Here is an 18,834-nt window from a genome sequence, read left to right as displayed (position 1 = left end):
TACCACTTTATACTTGTTTTTATTCCTTACCTCAGTATTAAGTAATGAATTACTTTAATAGATTGAAAATACTTACCAGGACTTACACTCCAGTCAGCTCTTTCGGTTAGTTCCGCATCACTATCAGGAGGCTCTACATCCTATTGAGCACTAGGTCCTCTGCAATCCCCTCTGGTTATGGTGACTGAGCTGAGTTTTCCCAAATGCTACTCAGTGGCTCCTCATAACGGCGCTCTTCTATCTGCTCTCAGTCTTGCTCTTTTTCATGCACTTTTATCATACCGTCTCCAATTTTAGTCTCGCTCTTTTTCCTGCTCTTTTATCTCCCCTTGAAGATTCACAAGTTCCATGTGCGCTTTCCTTTGATGTCTTCAATTTTTTTTCAAGCCCAGCACACTATTTGAAGAGAAGCTGTTCCTCACATGCCTGAAGCTGTTTCCAGATGTGATCTCACCAATGTCCCGTGACTGAAACAGAACATCTCTACTTTTGTATTCAATTCCCCTTGCAATAAACAATAACATTCTTGCGGTACCTGTATGCTAACCTTTTGTGATTCATGCACTAAGGCACTCCATAGATCAGAGATTTACAATCTCTCATCATTTGAACAATATGTTTTTTCTTTTCTTCCTGTCTTTTTTCCTATCTGGCATAACCAACTAATTGTTATTTAAACATAAGAATATAAGAACTAGGAGCAGGAGTAGGCCATCTGGCCCCTCAAGCCTGCTCCGCTATTCAATAAGGTCATGGCTGATCTTTTCATGGACTCAGCTCCACTTACTGCCTCCTCATCATAACCCTTAATTCTTTTAAATCAAAAATGTATCTATCCTTCCCTTAAAAACATTCAATGAGGTAGCGACAACTGCAGGGAATTCCAAAGATACATAGCCCTTTGGGTGAAGAAGTTCCTCCTCAATATCATACAACACAATATAACCAAGCCAGTATAAAAGTGTGCACAAAAATACATTGCTACCTGTTTTCAATGTCTTTTGTAAACATAAGCTTTATGGTGCAAATGACAAGGAAGAAGTTAATTAGCAGGAAAAGTCAATGAATGTTTTAAGAAAAATTACACCAGCTTAATTGTGGCAAATAGAAATAATTTCAGTTTTATCCCCTCCAATAGCTAATGAACATTTTAAGAAATCACAAATGTTGACAATGGTTTGACCTTGGCCAGGATTGGTCCCTAGTTGTACTTAACTATTAGTGACAGTCAAAGCCTACGGCTATTTAAGCTTCATAAACAATACTTGAATGAAATATGCTCGCAATCACAACAAATTACTGTCACTTCTATTATGTTGCATGGTGGCCTTAAATGACAGCAGCCTATAACTGTTATACTACTAGTTCAATCAAAACTAATCCAATTAGTCAGGCAAAAGTCAGTTCACAGTAACGGACCAAGTGTAGTACATAATTCACAGCTAATTTAAAACATGAAAATTTAACATATTAAATATTAAATTCTTGCTCCAGAATTGCTTTTATCTATTGAAGTTTTAATTTCAAAAATTACTACAACCAAGATTTAGTACATCCAAGTGCAGTTTTGAGGTAAAGCCACTTTTAAAACATTTGTTTACATTTTAAAACATGAAGATAATGATCAGACTCAGATATTGCCTGGTGCTTTTAGACACATTGAAGTTCTTGGTAGTATCAATAGCTGGTGAAACTTCAATGACTATTGCAACACATTTCAGTTGTCTAGCAGCTACCTTGGTTAGAATGGCAAAAAGGTGGAAAGCAGAACCAGAATTTTTGCTCTTGTTGTGCTTGTTTTTTTTCCCCCAGTGGAACTCACTCAAAATCTATAAAGCATTGTGGAATTTTAAGTGCATATTATATTCAGCGCAATTCAAGTGTTCACAATCCTTTGTAAGGCCGGCCCCACAGAACGCCAAACACTGCGAATGAATTAATCAGCCTTGGAAGTTACTGTTATCTGTGCTTGTTTACAGGCTTTTGAGCAGGCTTTAAAATTAAGCCAGATTTTTGGGGGTACAAGGACATTAATAAGCATGTTTTAAAAGCTCTTGAATTTTAAAAATATAATTTACGATTAAATTGACTACTGTAATCCAGTATAACTAACAAATAGTTCTATGTTTTTTTTAGTCATTTTCAGCCATTTAAAATAGAGTTACTCACACTGGATCGACACTAGTTATAAATGCTTTTAATCCTTTTTAAGGATAAATCCACTTTCAGCTGTAGTAATCAAGCGACACTAAATTATGATGCTTAAGAATATTTCTTTAAGCAAAATTTATTTTTTAAAAGTTACTTTGTAAAACACCAGCGGATTGCTCTAGGTTATGACAGATTTTGCATCCTCTGATATTCAAGCGAGTTTGAGCAGAAACATTTCAAAATGAGCATACCTTTGGGCACAAAGTATTGGTATTTCAAAGCTAACTCTTCAGCTAGTTTGCATTCTTGTGTGAGTAGAATGATACAACTGCCTGTATGGATTCCACAGCTGCCAGTTTGAGTGACAGTAAGTTTATGCTTATGAACAATTCTGCTGACCTTGGTGAAATTTTTAATATTTTGACGTCAATCCTTAGAGATATGAATTGACTCACTACTGTGAAATCATACTTAATATTATGGTGCACTGCAATTTTAAGAGGTTATTTTCTTTTAACAACAGAACAAAATTCTCCCAAGGGATCTTGTTGTCAAATTAGAACAATGTACGTTCAGCTTTAATACTTGGATCCAGCTTTATTCCACAAAGATAAAGCATATGAGGCTAAAATTCATAGAATTCTACAGTGCGGATTGAGGCCATTCGACCCATCAAGTTTGCACAAACTACAATTCCACCCAAGCCCTATCCCCATAACCCCATGCATTTACCCTAGCTAGTCCCCCTGGCATTGAAGGGCAATTTAGCATGACCAATCTACCTAACCCAAGTTTCTTTGGACTGTGGGAGCAAATGGAAGCACCCAGAGGAAACCCAAGCAGACATGCAAACGCCACACAGTCACCCACAGGGGTTGAACCCAGAACCCTGGTGCTGTGAGGCAGCAGTGCTAACTATTGTGCCACCTTGCCATCAGGCTGTGGGGCAACGTGAACAGCACTGAGAGTAACTGTCCTGTCCCTACTTGAGTATCTGGGATCTGCGCAATGTTCCCCTAATCAGAATCGTGCTTCAGATGGCCATACCATTGCTTGTACCACCTACCAGGGATGGGAGGTATGAAAAGCAATGAAACCACGCTGTTGAAAACCATTTGTGGTTGTGCCTTTCATTATCTGGGCCCTAAGTTCTGGAATTTCCTCCCCTGAATCGCTCCATCTTTCTTCCTCTTTCTGTCTCATTTCTCTTTTTGTCCTCATACATCTTTATAAGGTGTGACGTCAATTTTTTTTATAATCCTCCTGTGAAGCACACTGGGGCATTTTACTACCCTAAATGAGCTCTATATATATATATTTTTATTATTTGTTCTTGGGATATGGGTTTCACTGGCAAGGATTGCATTTTTCTGCTCAGCTCGAATAGTTTCTGACAGCAGTTCAGAGTCAACCACATTACTGTCGGTTTGGAGCCACAAGGAGACCAAACCAGGTGGGAATGGCAGATTTATTTTTCTAAAGTACATTAGTGAACATGGTGATAGTTTCATGGCCACCATTACTAAGGCTCAGATTTTCACCCTGGATCATGAACTTAACGAAAGGGCATTTCCCAGCTCCATCAGCCCGACCCAGGAAAAGATTGGATTTGTGTTCTGATGGAAGAGATTGCTGGATAAGAAGTTAAGCCCATTGCCCCCCAAGAATGGATGCAGAGGATGCCAGGTGTGGAGGTGGGTTGGGCAGATAGCCTGCCTGTGGGTTCCTGCAAAAAATCGTTTGTTATAATTAAAATTCCTTCAATTAATCTCTTATGAAAACAAACATTTGAAACCAGAAGACATAGGAACAGAGTTAGGCTGTTCGGACCATCGGGTCTGTTCTGCCTTTCAATCATGGTTGATATTTTTCTCATCCCCATTCTCCACCTTTTCCCCATAACCCCTGATCCCCTATTAATCAAGAAGCTATCTATCTCTGTCTTAAAGATACTCAATGACCCAGCCTCCAAGCCTTCTGCAGCAAAGGGTTCCACAGATTCATCACTCTCTGGCTGAAGAAATTCCTCCTCATCTCTGTTTTAAAGGATCATCCCTACAGCCTGAGGTTGTGCCCTCTGGTTATAATTTTTCTTATAAGTGAAAACATCCTTACACATCCACTCTATCTAGGCCTTGCAGTATCCTGTAAGTTTCAGTAAGATCCCTACAGACCCAGAGTCCTCAACCGTTCCTCATACAACAAACTCTTCATTCCAGGGATCATTCTTGTGAACCTCATCCAGATCCTTCCTTAGATATGGAAACCCAAAACTGCTCACAATACTCCAAATGGGTCTGACTAGAGCCTTATATAGCCTCAGAAATACACCCCTGCTCTTGTATTCTAGCCCCCTCGACATGGATGTTAACACTGCCTTTGCCTTCCTAACTGCCGACTGAACCTGCATGTTAACATTAAGGGAATCTTGAACAATGACTCCCAAGTCCCTTTGTGTTTCTGATTTCCTGAGCATTTTCCCATTTAGAAAATAGTCTATGCTTCCATTCCTCTTTCCAAAGTGCATAACCTATCACTTTTCCACATTGTATTCCATCTGCCATTTCTTTGCCCACTCTCCTAACCTATCCAAGTCTTTCTGCAGCCCCCCTATTTCCTCAATACTACAGGCCCCTCTATTTCTATTGTATAACAACCTGAACCTGTCAATCAAACCATTCACTTAACAGCAACCCAACTATGATAATGTTAGGTTGTAAATTCAGTCATGCAACACCAAATCCTATAATGACAACTCATGGGCTTAAGTTAACAGACAGAGTGAAATACTGGCACTTTTTTAAAAAACTGAACACTTCTTATTTTTGTGTGATTTTGGTAAGTTAGGTATCTGAAACCTGAAGTGTGTGGGTTAGACTTGGTAGGAACAGTTCTGAACCTTGTGGATTCATTTGGATAACAAAGGTATTCTTTTGGACAGTGTACATCCTAGCAGAGTTACAGCCCTTGACAGCTTTGACGGGTTCCAATGAGCTTCATGAGTTCTAAAGTTCTTTGACAGTTCCAATGAGCATATGCACTTTTATATACAATGTACTTAAGGGCACCTGACCTACCACAAATGACGCCTTATCACTCCCAAAGATGCCTCACCATTCCCTTAAGGTACCTTACCTCTCCCAAATGTGTACAAGAATCAAATCAAAATAGGCATGTTACCTGTCCAAAAAGGTACCTTGGCTATCGAAATGAATCCATAAGGTTCAGACCTGCTCCTTCCAGGTCTGATACATACCAGGTCTTTTTAAATCTAGTATTGGTATTACCAAGTCAGAAATAGCACATGAGAACATAAGCTCATGGCTGATCTGATACGGCCTTAACTCTACTTTTCTACCTCCCCCCTAATAGCCTTTAACTTCCTTGAAGATCAAAAATCTACCTGTAAACTTTACTTAAATTAATCTAGTAATATTGTTTCAGCTGAAACATTTAATATACCAGCAGAGCCAATCAATGATTCAATGAGCTCAACTAAACAGACCACATTTAGTCTAGCAAGGTGCCATATTCTGTCCAGCTAACTTGGCATCAGATGCCATTTTGACTGCAACAGTTTTCTGGCCACCATGGACTCGCATCTTTTATAATAATCTTGTGGATTTTCATTCATATTTCACTAGACAGATACATCATGGTATCTCTCAATAATCTTAAAAACAGTTTCAGGACACTTTCATGATCATAGCTAGTAAAAGGAGAAGAACCACATTTCCTGAACCTCCGATAGATCATAGATTCATAGAATGTACAGCATGGAGACAGGCCCTTCGGCTCAAACTGGTCCATGCTGACCCAAAAGCCTATCTAAGCTAACCCCATTTGTCTGCATTTGGCCGATATCCCTCTTAACCTTTCCTACCTATGTATGTGAGCAAATGCCTTTTAAATGTTGTCAATGGCCCTGCTTCAACCAGTTTCACAGTAAAAAGTCTGACAACACCAGGTTTTAGTCCAACCTATTTATTTGATAATATACTCACAAGCTTTCGAGGGACACCCTCTTCGTCAGGTGAATGGAGAGTTCTGGCCTCAGACAGAGCATATAAAGCACAGACAGTTTAGAGATTACTGATTAGAATCTGTGCTTTATATGCTCTGTCTGAGGCCAGAACACTCCATTCACCTGACAAAGAGGGTGTCCCTCGAAAGCTTGTGAGTATATTATCAAATAAATAGGTTGGACTAAAACCTGGTGTTGTCAGACTTTTTACTGTGTTTACGCCAGTCCAACGCCGGCATACCCACATCAACCAGTTTCTCCAGCAGCTCATTCCACAAATATACCACCCTCTGTGTAAAAAGATTGCTCCTCAGGTTCCCATTAATTCTTTCCCCTCTTAAACCTATGCTGTCTAGCTATCTATTCCCCAACCCTGGGAAAAAGACTGAGTGCATTCACCCTATCAATGCCTCTCGTGGTTTTATACACCGCTATAAGATCACCCCTCAGCCTCCTTCGCTCCGAAGAAAAAAGTTCTAGCCTGACCAATCTCTTGCTATAACTCAGTCCTTTGAGTCCTGGCAACATCCTTGTAAATCTCTTCTGCACTCTCTCCAGTTTAATAACATCTTTCCTATAGCAAGGCAACCAAAACTGAACATAAATAATACTCTAGATGCAGCCTCACCAATGTCTTGTACAATTGTAACATAACTTCCCAAATTCTATGCTCAATGCCCTGACTGATGAAGGCCAGCATGCCAAAAGCCTTCCTCACTGTCCTATCTACCTGTGACTCCACCTTTAGAGAATTGTACACCTGAACCCCAAGGTCCCTCTGTTCCATGATATTCCCTAAGTTCCTACATTCATCATGAAAGTCCTATCTTGATTTGACTTTCCAAAATGCAACACCTCACACTTACTGTATTGAACTCCATTTGCCATTTCTCAGCCCATTTCACCTGCTGATCAAGATCCTGCTACAATTTTTGATAACCTTCCTCACTATCTGCAATATCACCTATTTTAGTGTCACCTGCAAACTTACTGATCATGCTTTGTACATTCTCACCCAAATTGTTGACATAGATAACAAACAGCAATGGGCCCAGCACTGACCCCTTAGGTGTACCATTAGTCACAGGCCTCCAGTCTGACAAGCATCCTTCCACCATAACCCCCTGCTTCTATCATCAAGCCACTTGTATATCCAATTTGCCAGCTCTCCCTGGATTCCACATGATCTAATCTTCCAGAGCAGTCTACCATGTGGAACTTGATTGAATATAAAAGTAGGGAGGTCTTGCTGCAGCTGTATAGGGCATTGGTGAGGCCGCAGCTGGAGTACTGTGTGCAGTTTTGGTCGCCGCACTTACACAAGGATATTTTGGCCTTGGAGGGAGTGCAGAGGAGGTTTACTAGGCTGATGCCGGAGTTGAGGGGATTGAGCTATGAGGAGAGGCTGAATAAACTAGGCTTGTACTCGTTAGAGTTTAGAAGAATGAGGGGAGATCTCATTGAGACATATAAGATGATGAATGGGATGGATAGGATACAGGTGGAGAGACTCTTCCCGCTCAGAAAGGACAGTAGGACTAGGGGGCACAGCCTCAAGATAAAGGGGGGGGTGGTTTAGAACGGAGTTGAGGAGGAACTTCTTCACTCAAAGGGTGGTGAATCTCTGGAATTCTCTGCCCGTTGAAGTGGTGGAGGCTGCCTCGCTAAATATTTTTAAGACGCGGGTTGATGGGTTTTTGATAAGCGAGGGGATTAAGGGTTACGGGGAGAGGGCAGGAATGTGGAACTGAGCCACGGCAGATCAGCCATGATCTTATTGAATGGCAGGGCAGGCTCGAAGGGCTAGATGGCCTACTCCTGCTCCTATTTCTTATGTTCTTATGTAATCAAAGGCCTACTGAACTCCATATAGATTACGTCTACCGCCCTGCCCTCATCAAATGTCCTGGTCACTTAATAAAAGAACTCCAAGAAATTTGTAAGGTACGATCTCCCCCACACAAAACCATGCTGATTACTCCTAATTAAACCTTGTCTTTCTAAATGCTTGAAAAGTCACTCAATTCCTAAAAACATGATTTTCAGTTCTATTTTGTCATGTTTCTTGAAAGTTAAGAGCCATGGGATCTCAGGGGAGTCTTGGTTTGTATGGATGTCTTCTATCAATGATCAGGTTTTTAATAAAATTCATTTGTGGCTCATGGGCATCGCTGGCTGACTATAAAATAGCAACATTTTAAACACATCTCATGTTGGAGTATGCCTTTAATGTCACATCATTTTTTAATTCACTACTAATATCATTTCTCTTCTCTATAACTAAGTTTTATTTGTAGGAGAGCTTTGTGGCTCCATGACATTAATAAGGATAGAGAGCTTCATTGACTGAATTGAAAACAGAAAATGTTGGAAGAACACAGCAGGTCAGGCTGCACCTGTGGAGAGAGAAACCAAGTTAACAGAACATATTTTCCTGTCTCATCTGCTGTGGGACAGACAATTTAATGGACCATTTAAAGGTCTGTTGATCTTGGGCAGGAATTTCCAGTCTTGTGGAACTCTTATCAAAGGCCTTACTGAAGTTCATTTAGACCACATCTGCTGCCCTGTCCTCATCAACCTTCCTGGTCACTTCATCAAAGAACTCCAACAAATTTGGGTCGGCGCAACTGGAAAATACCGCCCAATGTTTCAGGCGGTCAACTTTCCATCAGAGCTGGGAAATGTTAGAAATGTAATAGGTTTTAATCAAGTAAAAGGGTAGAAGAAAAATAACAAAAGGGAATGTTGGTGGAAGCCATAAGAGATTAAATGACAGAGAGTTGTTGGTAAAGGAACAAGAGCAGGTATGAGTGGCAGAATGATAAACAGTTGTCATCCAAAAGCCAAGAAAGAGAATACAAGACAGTAAAAAACCTGTAAAGACAAAAGAAAACAAAATGAGGAAAGGTTACAGTTGGAAATTTTTAAATTCAATATTAAGTTCAGAAGGCTGTAAAGAGCCTAACTGAAAGATCAAGTGTTGTTTCTTTATAGAGTTGCCAACTGTGATTAAACGTTTTGTTTTGGTTTGATTTATTATTGTCACATGTATTATTTTACAGTGAAAAGTATTATTTCTTGCATGATATACAGACAACGCATACTGTTCATAGAGAAGGAAATGAGAGAGTGCAGAAAGTAGTGTTACAGTCATGGTAGAGTGTAGAGAAAGATCAACCTAATGTGAGGTAGGTCCATTCAAAAGTTTGACAGCAGCAGGGAAGAAGCTGTTCTCAAGTCAGTTGGTTCATGACCTCAGACTTTTGTATCTTTTTCCCAACGGAAGAAGGTGGAAGTGAGTATGTCCAGAGTGCATGGGGTCCTTAATTATGCTGGCTGCTTTGCTGAGGCAGCTGGAAGTGTAGATAGAGTCAATGGATGGCAGGCTGGTTTGTGTGATGGATTGGGCTACATTCACTACTTTTTGTAGTTTCTTGCAGTCTTGGGCAGAGCGCGAGCCATACCAAGCTGTGATACAACCAGAAAGAATGCTTTCTCTGGTGCATTGTAAAACTGGTGAGAATTGTAGCTGACATGCCAAATTTCTTTAGTCTTCTGAGAAGGTAGAGGTGTTGGTGGGCTTTCTTAACTATAGTGTGGGCATGGGGGTGGGGGTGAGGGGGGAGGAACCAGGACAGGTTGTTGGTGATCTGGACATTTACAAAACTTGAAGCTTTTGACCATTTCTACATTGTGCTCATTGACGTAGACAGGGGCATGTTCTCTACTACGCTTCCTGAAGTCGATCTCCTTTGTTTTATTGACATTGAGGGAGAGATTATTGTTGCCACACCAGTTCACCAGATTCTCTATTTCTTTCCTGTACTCTGTCTTGTCATTGTTTGAGATCTGACCCACTACAGTGGTGTCACCAGCAAACTTGAAAATCAAATTGGAGGGGAATTTGGCCTCAGAGACATAGGGTGTATAGTAGGTGGCTGAGAACACAACCTTGTGGGGCACCAGTGTTGAGGATGATCATGGAGGAGGTGTTGTTTTCTACCTTTACTGATTGTGGTCTGTGGGTTAGGAAATTCAGGATCCAGTCATAGAGGGAGTTTGGAGATGAGTTTTGTAGGAATAATGGTGTTGAAGGCTGAACTGTAGTCAAAAAATGAGAATCTGATATAGATGTCTTTGTTATGTAGTTGTTCCAGGGTTAAGTGCAAGGCCAGAGAGATGGTGTCTGCTGTGGACCTGTTGCTGGGGTAGGTAAATTGTAGTGAATCCAGGCAATCCAGGAAGCTGGAATTTATTTGTGCCATGACTAACCTTTTGAAGCACTTCATAATAATGAATGCCAGAGCCACCGGACAATAGTCATTAAGGCACGCTGCCTGACTTTTATTTGGTATTGGGGTGATGCTCGTCTTCTTGAAGCAGATAGGGACCTCAGATTGTTGTAAAGAGAGTTTGTATTCCTAGAGGTTTCAACATATGACTTGCTCCATGCCCCTGCTATTACTCAGCCAATACATCTGCCTTGCTATGCCAATTACAAAGCAGAAAGACTCATTATCCAATTAGATGATGATTTACTATCAGCCAAATAGTCTTTCTCCCCATTTTAAATATTTTGATAAAGAGAAATGGTCAAACAGAATGGCAATTATTTTTAAATGTCTTGATGATTTTTCTCCAGAATTGCACACACAGCAATTTCCAGGAGATTATTCTTCAATTCACGAAGACTGTAGATAAATATTGGAGGGTTGACAACCCAATTCCTTGAGCTTCATTCGAACACTGAAGGATGCTGAGGACAAAGAGTTCAGTGTGACAGCAAGGTGAAACATTAAAAAGACAAGTGACTGGGAGCTCAAGGTCGTGCTTGCGGATTCATCTGAGGTGTTCCACAATCTATGTTTAGTGCTCTCAATGTAGGATAGCCTGCAATGCGAGCAGCAAATACACCATATACTAAATCAAAAGAAGATTGACAGAAGAGATTTATGAAAATGGTTCCAGGAATGAGAAACTTAGTTATGAAGAAAATTTGGAGAATTTGAGACTCTTTTCCTTGGAGAAAAGGCTGGGAGGAAGTTTGATATAAGTGTTAAAAATCATGAGAGGCATAGACAGAATATACTTGGGATCAAGAGAAGTCACAGATTTAAAATAATTGGCAAAAGAAGCAAAAGAAATATGAGATATTTTTCCACAAAGTGAGTTGTTAGGTTCAGGATTCAATTATTATTTAATAAGAAACAATCTGCAGGGCATGACGTGAAATGCTCACTTGGAGAGGCACCATGGGCCAAATGATCTCCTGTGCTGTAATAATTGAGGTACATGTAAACGTCACTGAGCGAATAGTTGATTTGGTAATTGTTAGAGTTATTTTCTTTTTGACTCAGGGATGTCAAAAAAGATTCAGACAAGTCGATTACACCAGCCTCTAGTCTGTTGCCCCTTTAGTTTGTTTTTATTTGTTACGATTTCCTAAGGCTATTCCAAGTTCCGTGTTTCACTCTAGTCTGAGCATTCACTTATCTAGCAAAGCAGAAAACCAGCGGTACAAATATTTCCCTCCTGTAATTTCCTCTTTTGCCATGATGAGCAGGTTTCAGGGACAGGAGATTTGTTCCAGATGGTCATCTTGACTGTGACCCAGGACTGTGGGGAATGAACAAGAGAGTGGGGGCGGGGTGGACTGGATAATTATTTAAAGAGTTGTCTACAATTTTAGGATGATACTCACGGCTTTGGCGTAATACAGTCATTGTCGCATAATATACCGAATCTTCGGTGAACTTTAATTTGGCGGGTGTAAAGTATCTCCTGTAGAGTTTGCCTTCTTCACAAGCAAGATTTCACTACTCCTGTACTCAAGTCCTCTTGCGAATGAAGGCTAACACGTAGGAGCAGAGATAAAGGAGTAGTGAAGTACCTGTTTCTCTGCAAGCCTGCCAAGAAAGCTGCTCAATTCCTTTCGCCAGCTTCAGGGACTCTCGGCGCTGATTCGGTTCGCCAAAGCAGATCGCAAGCTGAGTGTTGCTCACAGCATCCGCCCTGAGCTCCAGCAGCGCCATGGCTACTCCTTCCGTAAGGGCTACTCAAGAGCTTTAGAAATGCTGATAAATGAGGGGTGGCTTTTTTTTAAAGAAACCGAGCTCGGCTTCCGTCGTGAATGTTGGAACAAATAAGAGTCAATACTGCGGATTTCTGCGATAAGTAACGAAACTTAACCTGTGTCACAGTTTGATTCTGTGTTAATGCCTCTCATTAATTGCTTTGAGAAAGCTGTTACAGAAACTGGGAAATAAACTTCACTGCCGCCGATCATCAAAGCATATGCCGAAACAACTTCGCATTTTTATGGTTTAGATTCAAAATACAAAGTTCCACATTTTTAAAAACCATTAAAGTTTAAAAGAGGCACATAAACTACAAAACGTAACTGTACTCCCCGTCGGGGAATTGAACCCCGGTCTCCCGCGTGACAGGCGGGGATACTAACCACTATACTAACGAGGAAATGATGTCTGAGAGCTGAATCTGTTTGATTATATCCACAGATCACAGAGAACAGCAATAAGCAAAGTAAGTTGGATTTTTAAAAATTTATCTACAAGATGTGAACCATTGCTAGCAAGGCCATCATTTATTCCTCAACCCAAACTGAAGGCAGTGCCGAGTCACTTTCTTGACCGCTGCAGTCCATTGAATAGATACAGCCATAGTGCTGTCCATAACAACATAAGAACTAGGAGCAGAGTCCATAGGATAGATGCTGCCACACAGCCCCAAACCAGCTTCCTATCCATTGACTCTGTCTACACGTCTTGCTGTCTTGGCAAAACAGCTAGCATTATTAAGGACCCCATGCATCCCAGACATTCTCTCTTCTACCTTCTTCCGTCGGGAAAAAGATACAAAAGTCTGAGGTCATGTACCAACTGACTTAAGAACAGCTTCTTCCCTGCTGCTGTCAGACTTTTGAATGAATATACCTCGTATTAAGTTGATCTTTCTCAACACCCTAGATATGACTGTGGCACTGCATTCTGCAATCTCTCTTTTTCTTCTCAATGAACAGTATGTTTTGTCTGTATAGTACACAAGAAACAATACTTTTTACTGTATATTAATGCATGTGACAACAATAAATCAAATCAAATCAGTGCTGTTTAATAAGGTATGCCATGATTTTAAGCATGCAACAGACAGAATGGCAATGTATCTCCAAGTTAGGTTGGAGAGAAGTTTGGAGATGATGGTATCTGCTGTCCTCGCCCTTCTTGGTAATAAAGGTCCTGGAGTTGGGAAGTATCTTGGAAGAAGCTTTGGCAATTTGTTAGTGTATCTGCAAATAGCACACACGCATAGCTGTTACTGTGCACCCATGAAGGGAGAATATTTAAGGTAGTGTATCAGGTATCAATCTAGAATGTTGCTTTGTCCTGGATAGTGTTAAGCTTCTTGAGTGTTGCTGGAGATGCATTTGTCCAGGAAAGTGGAAAGTATTCCATTATTCTGCTGACCTGCCTTGAAATGTTTTGGGCTGTCAAGGAGGTGAAGTCACTTGCAGCAAGTATCAGGCTTCTGAATCTTATAACCACAGAAGTTTTTCAAAATGTATTCTTTTCTTAGAGTTACAAATTCAATGTTCACAATGGACAGGGCAGGCCTTCACCCATCTTGTTGCCTCTGCTAAAAAACAATTAAAATTTAATCCAATTCATGGTCCCCACAAGAGGCATACTAGATCTAAGCTGTCAGTAGCAGGCATTACACCTGAGCCCGGGCTTGATCCTATGCTTATAGCCACAGTATTAATGTGGCTAGTCAACTTACATTTCTTGATAATGGATATCTAGTGTTGATATGGGTGATGTGACAATAGTCATGCCATTGAATGGTTAAGATAGGTGGTCAGATTCTTCCTTAATGGAGATTTCATTACCTGGAACGTAAGTGACAAATGGCATTCACATCCCAAGCCCAAATATTATCCAAATCTTGCTGCATGCAGGCAACAATTGTTTCATTAACCAAGGAGAAAAAAATAGAAGTAATTGTAATCATCAGCAAACAACATCCCCACTTCTGATTATTTGGGGGCCTATACACCACACCCACCAGCGTCTTCCTCCCCTTACTGTTCCTTATCTCCACCCACAACGATTCCACGTTCTGCTCTTTGGAGCCTATATCTTCCCTTACTACCGCCCTGATATTATCCTTAATCAGCAGAGCTACCCCACCCCCTTTTTCCTCCCGTCTACCCTTCCTAAACACTTGATACCCCTGGACATTCAGCTCCCAGTCCCTGTCACCCTGCAACCACGTTTCCGTAATGGCCACCAGATCATATCCATTTGTGCTGATCTGCGCCACCAGCTCATTCACTTTGTTCTGAATGCTTCATGCATTCAGGTAAAGTGTCTTTATCCCAGCCTTTATCTGTACCCTACTTGAAGGAATGCTACCAACCTTTCTCATGCCCCCTACTCCCTTTATTATTGGGACATCCTCAACATTTTCCCGCACCCGTACCCTCTCTTTTACTTTAGATATTGTAATTTCTCCCACTCCTGCCCCGCCCCCCCCCCAATTAGTTTAAAGCCCTTTCTACAGTCCTAGTTATACGATTCACCAGGATTCTGGTCCCATCACGGTTCAGACGAAGACCATCCCATCTGAACAGGTCTCACCTGCCCCAATACTGGTGCCAGTGCCCCATAAATTCAAACCCATTCCTCCCACGCCAATCCCTGAGCCACCCATTCATCTCTTTAATCCTATTTACCCTATGCCCATCTGCACGTGGTTCAGGTAGTAATCCAGAGATAACCACCTTGTCGGTTCTGCTTTTTAATTTGATTCCCAGCTTTTCATACTCCCTCTGCAGATCCTTAGTTCCCATTTTGCCCATGTCATTAGCACCCACATGTACCACAACGACCAGATTCTCACCCTCCCACTCCAGGTTCCTCTGCAGCCCAGATGAGACATCCTGGACCCGAGCAGCAGGCAGACAACACACCCTTCTGTATTCTTTATCATATCAAATAATAACTTGGAGGTGGGACGGGCTATAAACAAGCAAATAAATGATGCGTGTGGAAATGGAGCGGCTAATTATGGGGGATTTCAGTCTGCATATTGATTGGTTGACCCAAGTCGGACGCGGTGGGCTTGAGGAAGAATTCTTGGAATGCTGTAGGGATAGTTTCCTTGAACAGTGTGTGACGGAACCAACGAGGGAGAGAGCTATCTTAGATCTGGTGTTGTGTAACGAGGCAGGAAGAATTAGGGATCTTGTTGTGAGGGATCCTCTTGGGACGAGTGATCATTGTATGGTTGAGTTTTTGGTGCAGATGGAGGATGAGAAAGTAGGGTCCTGAACCTGTGTCCTCTGTTTGAACAGAGGGGAGTACGATAGGATGAGAGAGGAATTGGAGAATGTAGACTGGGCGCGCAGATTGGTTGGTAGGACGGCTGAGGAACAGTGGAGGATCTTTAAGGAGATCTTTTTCAGTGCTCAACAGAAATATATTCCAATGGTAAAGAAGGAATGTAGGAGAAGGGATAATCAGCCGTGGTTATCGAAGGAAATAAAGGAGAGTATTAAATTAAAAGCTGATGCGTTTAGAGTGGCTAAAAGTAGTGGGCGAGTAGAAGATTGGCAGAGGTTTAAAAATCAACAAAGAATAACTAAAAAGTTGATAAAGAAAAGAAGGATAGACTACGAAGCTAAACTAGCACTAAATATAAAAAAGGACAGTAAGAGTTTTTACAAATATATAAAGAAGAGGAGGCTGGCTAGGCTGAATGTTGGACCCTTAGAGGATGAGAGGAGGGATTTAGTGGTGGGAGATGAGGAAATGGCTGAGGACTTAAATAAGTTTTTTGCCTCGGTCTTCACGGAGAGGACGCGAATAGTTTGCCGGATATTAAAGATAGAAGGATGGTAGGAGTTGAGGGCCTGAATGCTATTACTGTCACTAGAGAGGTAGTGCTTGATAGACTAACGGGACTGATGGTGCACAAGTCCCCAGGACCGGATGGAATGCATCCCAGGGTTCTGAAGGAAATGGCAGAGGTGATAGTAGATGCCTTAGTGATTATTTACCAAACTTCGCTGGATTCTGGGGAAGTGCCGGAAGATTGGAAAATGGCTAATATTATGCCGCTGTTTAAAAAAGGTAGCAGGCAAAAGGCAGGGAATTACAGGCCGGTTAGTTTAACATCTGTTGTTGGAAAAATGCTTGAATCCGTCATCAAAGAAGAAATAGCGAGGCACCTAGAAAAGAATGGTTTGATAGAGCAAACGCAGCACGGATTCGTTAAGGGGAAGTCGTGTTTGACAAATTTATTGGATTTCTATGAGGGTGTGACTAGTGAGGTAGACAGAGGGGAGCCAGTGGATGTGGTGTTTTTAGATTTTCACAAGGCATTTGATAAGGTGCCGCGCAAAAGGTTGCTTCAGAAGGTTAGGGGGCATGGAGTTGGGGGTAAGGTGTTAGTGTGGATAGAGGATTGGTTGTCTAATAGGAGGCAGAGAGTTGGTATCAATGGGTGCTATTCTGATTGGCAGTTGGTGACTAGTGGAGTGCCGCAGGGATCGGTGCTGGGGCCTCAGCTATTTACCATTTATATAGATGATCTAGAGGAGGGGGCTGAGTGTAGGGTGACAAAATTTGCTGATGACACAAAGATGAGTGGAAAAGCAAATTGTGCAGAGGGTGTGGAAAGTCTGCAGAGAGATTGGGATAGACTGAGCGAATGGGCCAGGATCTGGCAGATGGAGTACAATGTTAGCAAGTGTGAGGTTATCCACTTTGGCAGAAATAATAGTAGGAGGGATTACTATTTAAAGGGCGAAAAGCTGCAGCATGCTACGGTGCAGAGGGACCTGGGGGTCTTTGTGCATGAGTCACAAAAACCCAGTCTGCAAGTGCAGTAGGTGATCAAGAAGGCGAATGGGATGCTGGCCTTTAGAGCGAGGGGGATAGAATATAAAAGCAGGGAGGTCTTGCTGCAACTGTACAGGGTGCTGGTGAGACCGCAGCTGGAGTACCGTGTGCAGTTTTGGTCACCGCACTTGCGCAAGGATATTTTGGCCTTGGAGGGAATGCAGAGGAGGTTCACTAGGCTGATACCGCAGATGAGGGGGTTGGACTATGAAGAGAGGCTAAATAGACTGGGTCTGTACTCATTGGAGTTTAGAAGGATGAGGGGGATCTTATAGAGATGTATAAGATAATGAAAGGGATGGATAGGGTAGAGAGATTCTTCCCGCTCAGAAAGGACAGCAGGACTAGAGGGCACAGCCTCAAGATAAGGGGGGGCAGTTTAGAACGGAGTTGAGGAGGAACTTCTTCACTCAAAGGGTGGTGAATCTCTGGAATTCTCTGCCCGTTGAAGTGGTAGAGGTTACCTCGCTAAATATATTTAAGTCACGGGTAGATAGGGTTTTTGACAGACAAGGGAATTAAGGGTTATGGGGAGAAAGCGGGAAAGTGGAACCGATCCACTTCAGATCAGCCATGATCTTATTGAATGGCGGGGCAGGCTCGAAGGGCTAGATGGCCAACTCCTGCTCCTGTTTCTTATGTTCTGATCTTATGATGAGGGGTAAATTATAGATGAAGCATCTGAAGATGGTCAGGACTGAAGAACTCTGCCCTGTGAAATTTCTGCAGTAATGATCTGTGTCTGAGGTGATAGCCTTCAACAATCACAACTATCTTCATTTGTGATATGTATGACTCCAGGCAGTGGAACATTTTCCCTGATTCACATTGATTTCAATTTTACTCGGTCTCCTTGATGCCACACTTGGTCTGGACTGCAGCTGGTAATGAAACTACTTTTTAATTGCCATAATACATGATTCAGTTCTGTGATACAAAACCACACGTTCACTGACATTCCCTTAGTTGTAAGCAGCCTTTAAGCAACTGGGGGGATTACTGGATCTGAATACTTAGCCTAGAGCAAGTACCCAAGTGCTGAGATTGCCAATAAGATTTACTCTATGTCTGGATGACCTGTATCCAGTATTTTGCTTTTTTTTGAACTTTACCTTACTAGTATATCATCAATAAAAACAGAAAATGCCAGCAATATTCAGCAGTAAAAGATGCCATGACATGATTTCAAGGAAAGTAGGTGTGTTATTCCCAATGCACTGGCCAATATTTATGCCTCAGTCAACATCATAAAAACAGATTATCTGGTCATTATCACAATGATATTTGTAAGAACTCGCTGTGTACAAATTGACTGTTATGCTTCTTACAATATAACAGTGATTACATTTCACAAGTACTTCACTGACTGTAAAACACTTTGAGACACCTGGCACTCGCAAAAGATACTTTATAAATGTCAGTTTTACTTTGCTTTTTTATGACATATTTATGAATTAATCTCCAAACTTGACTGAAAAATTCAAATACAAAATTTCAGAAAAGATGGAAGAAACACAGCAAAGGCAACACAGTGGACGGTCTGACTCTTAGGAATAAAGATGTCCTTGAATACCTTGCACTGCAGGAAAAGCAGGCCTGCCAGTCTCCAGATGGTCAGAGACTGGATGTATCCCAGAGAATAAGCCACATCACCTCCTGAAAGGCCCAACATAAGAAATGATAGACAGAAAATGATAGAAAGCCACCTCTACGGCCCCCAACTCCTAGGGGATT

General features: G+C 41.6%; 1 long non-coding RNA gene and 1 other non-coding gene across 2 annotated transcripts; both read right to left on the bottom strand.

Annotated features, from left to right (window-relative positions):
* Positions 1-3,600: 3,600 nt before the first annotated feature.
* LOC145344556 (uncharacterized) lies at positions 3,601-12,362 on the bottom strand. Its single transcript, XR_013886891.1, has 2 exons — positions 11,880-12,362; positions 3,601-3,877 (listed from the first exon to the last, which is right to left on the bottom strand). It is a non-coding gene; the product is annotated as an uncharacterized LOC145344556 (long non-coding RNA).
* A 221-nt stretch (positions 12,363-12,583) lies between these two features.
* On the bottom strand, positions 12,584-12,655 carry trnad-guc (transfer RNA aspartic acid (anticodon GUC)). Its single transcript has one exon. It is a non-coding gene; the product is annotated as a tRNA-Asp (tRNA).
* Positions 12,656-18,834: the final 6,179 nt, after the last annotated feature.

Source organism: Carcharhinus amblyrhynchos, chromosome 6 (assembly GCF_965287045.1).
Source record: "Carcharhinus amblyrhynchos chromosome 6, sCarAmb.v2.hapA, whole genome shotgun sequence".
NCBI classification, from domain to species: Eukaryota; Metazoa; Chordata; class Chondrichthyes; order Carcharhiniformes; family Carcharhinidae; genus Carcharhinus; species Carcharhinus amblyrhynchos.
The sequence above is the reverse complement of the archived record's forward strand: the minus strand, read 5'-3'. Positions and strand labels throughout refer to the sequence as shown.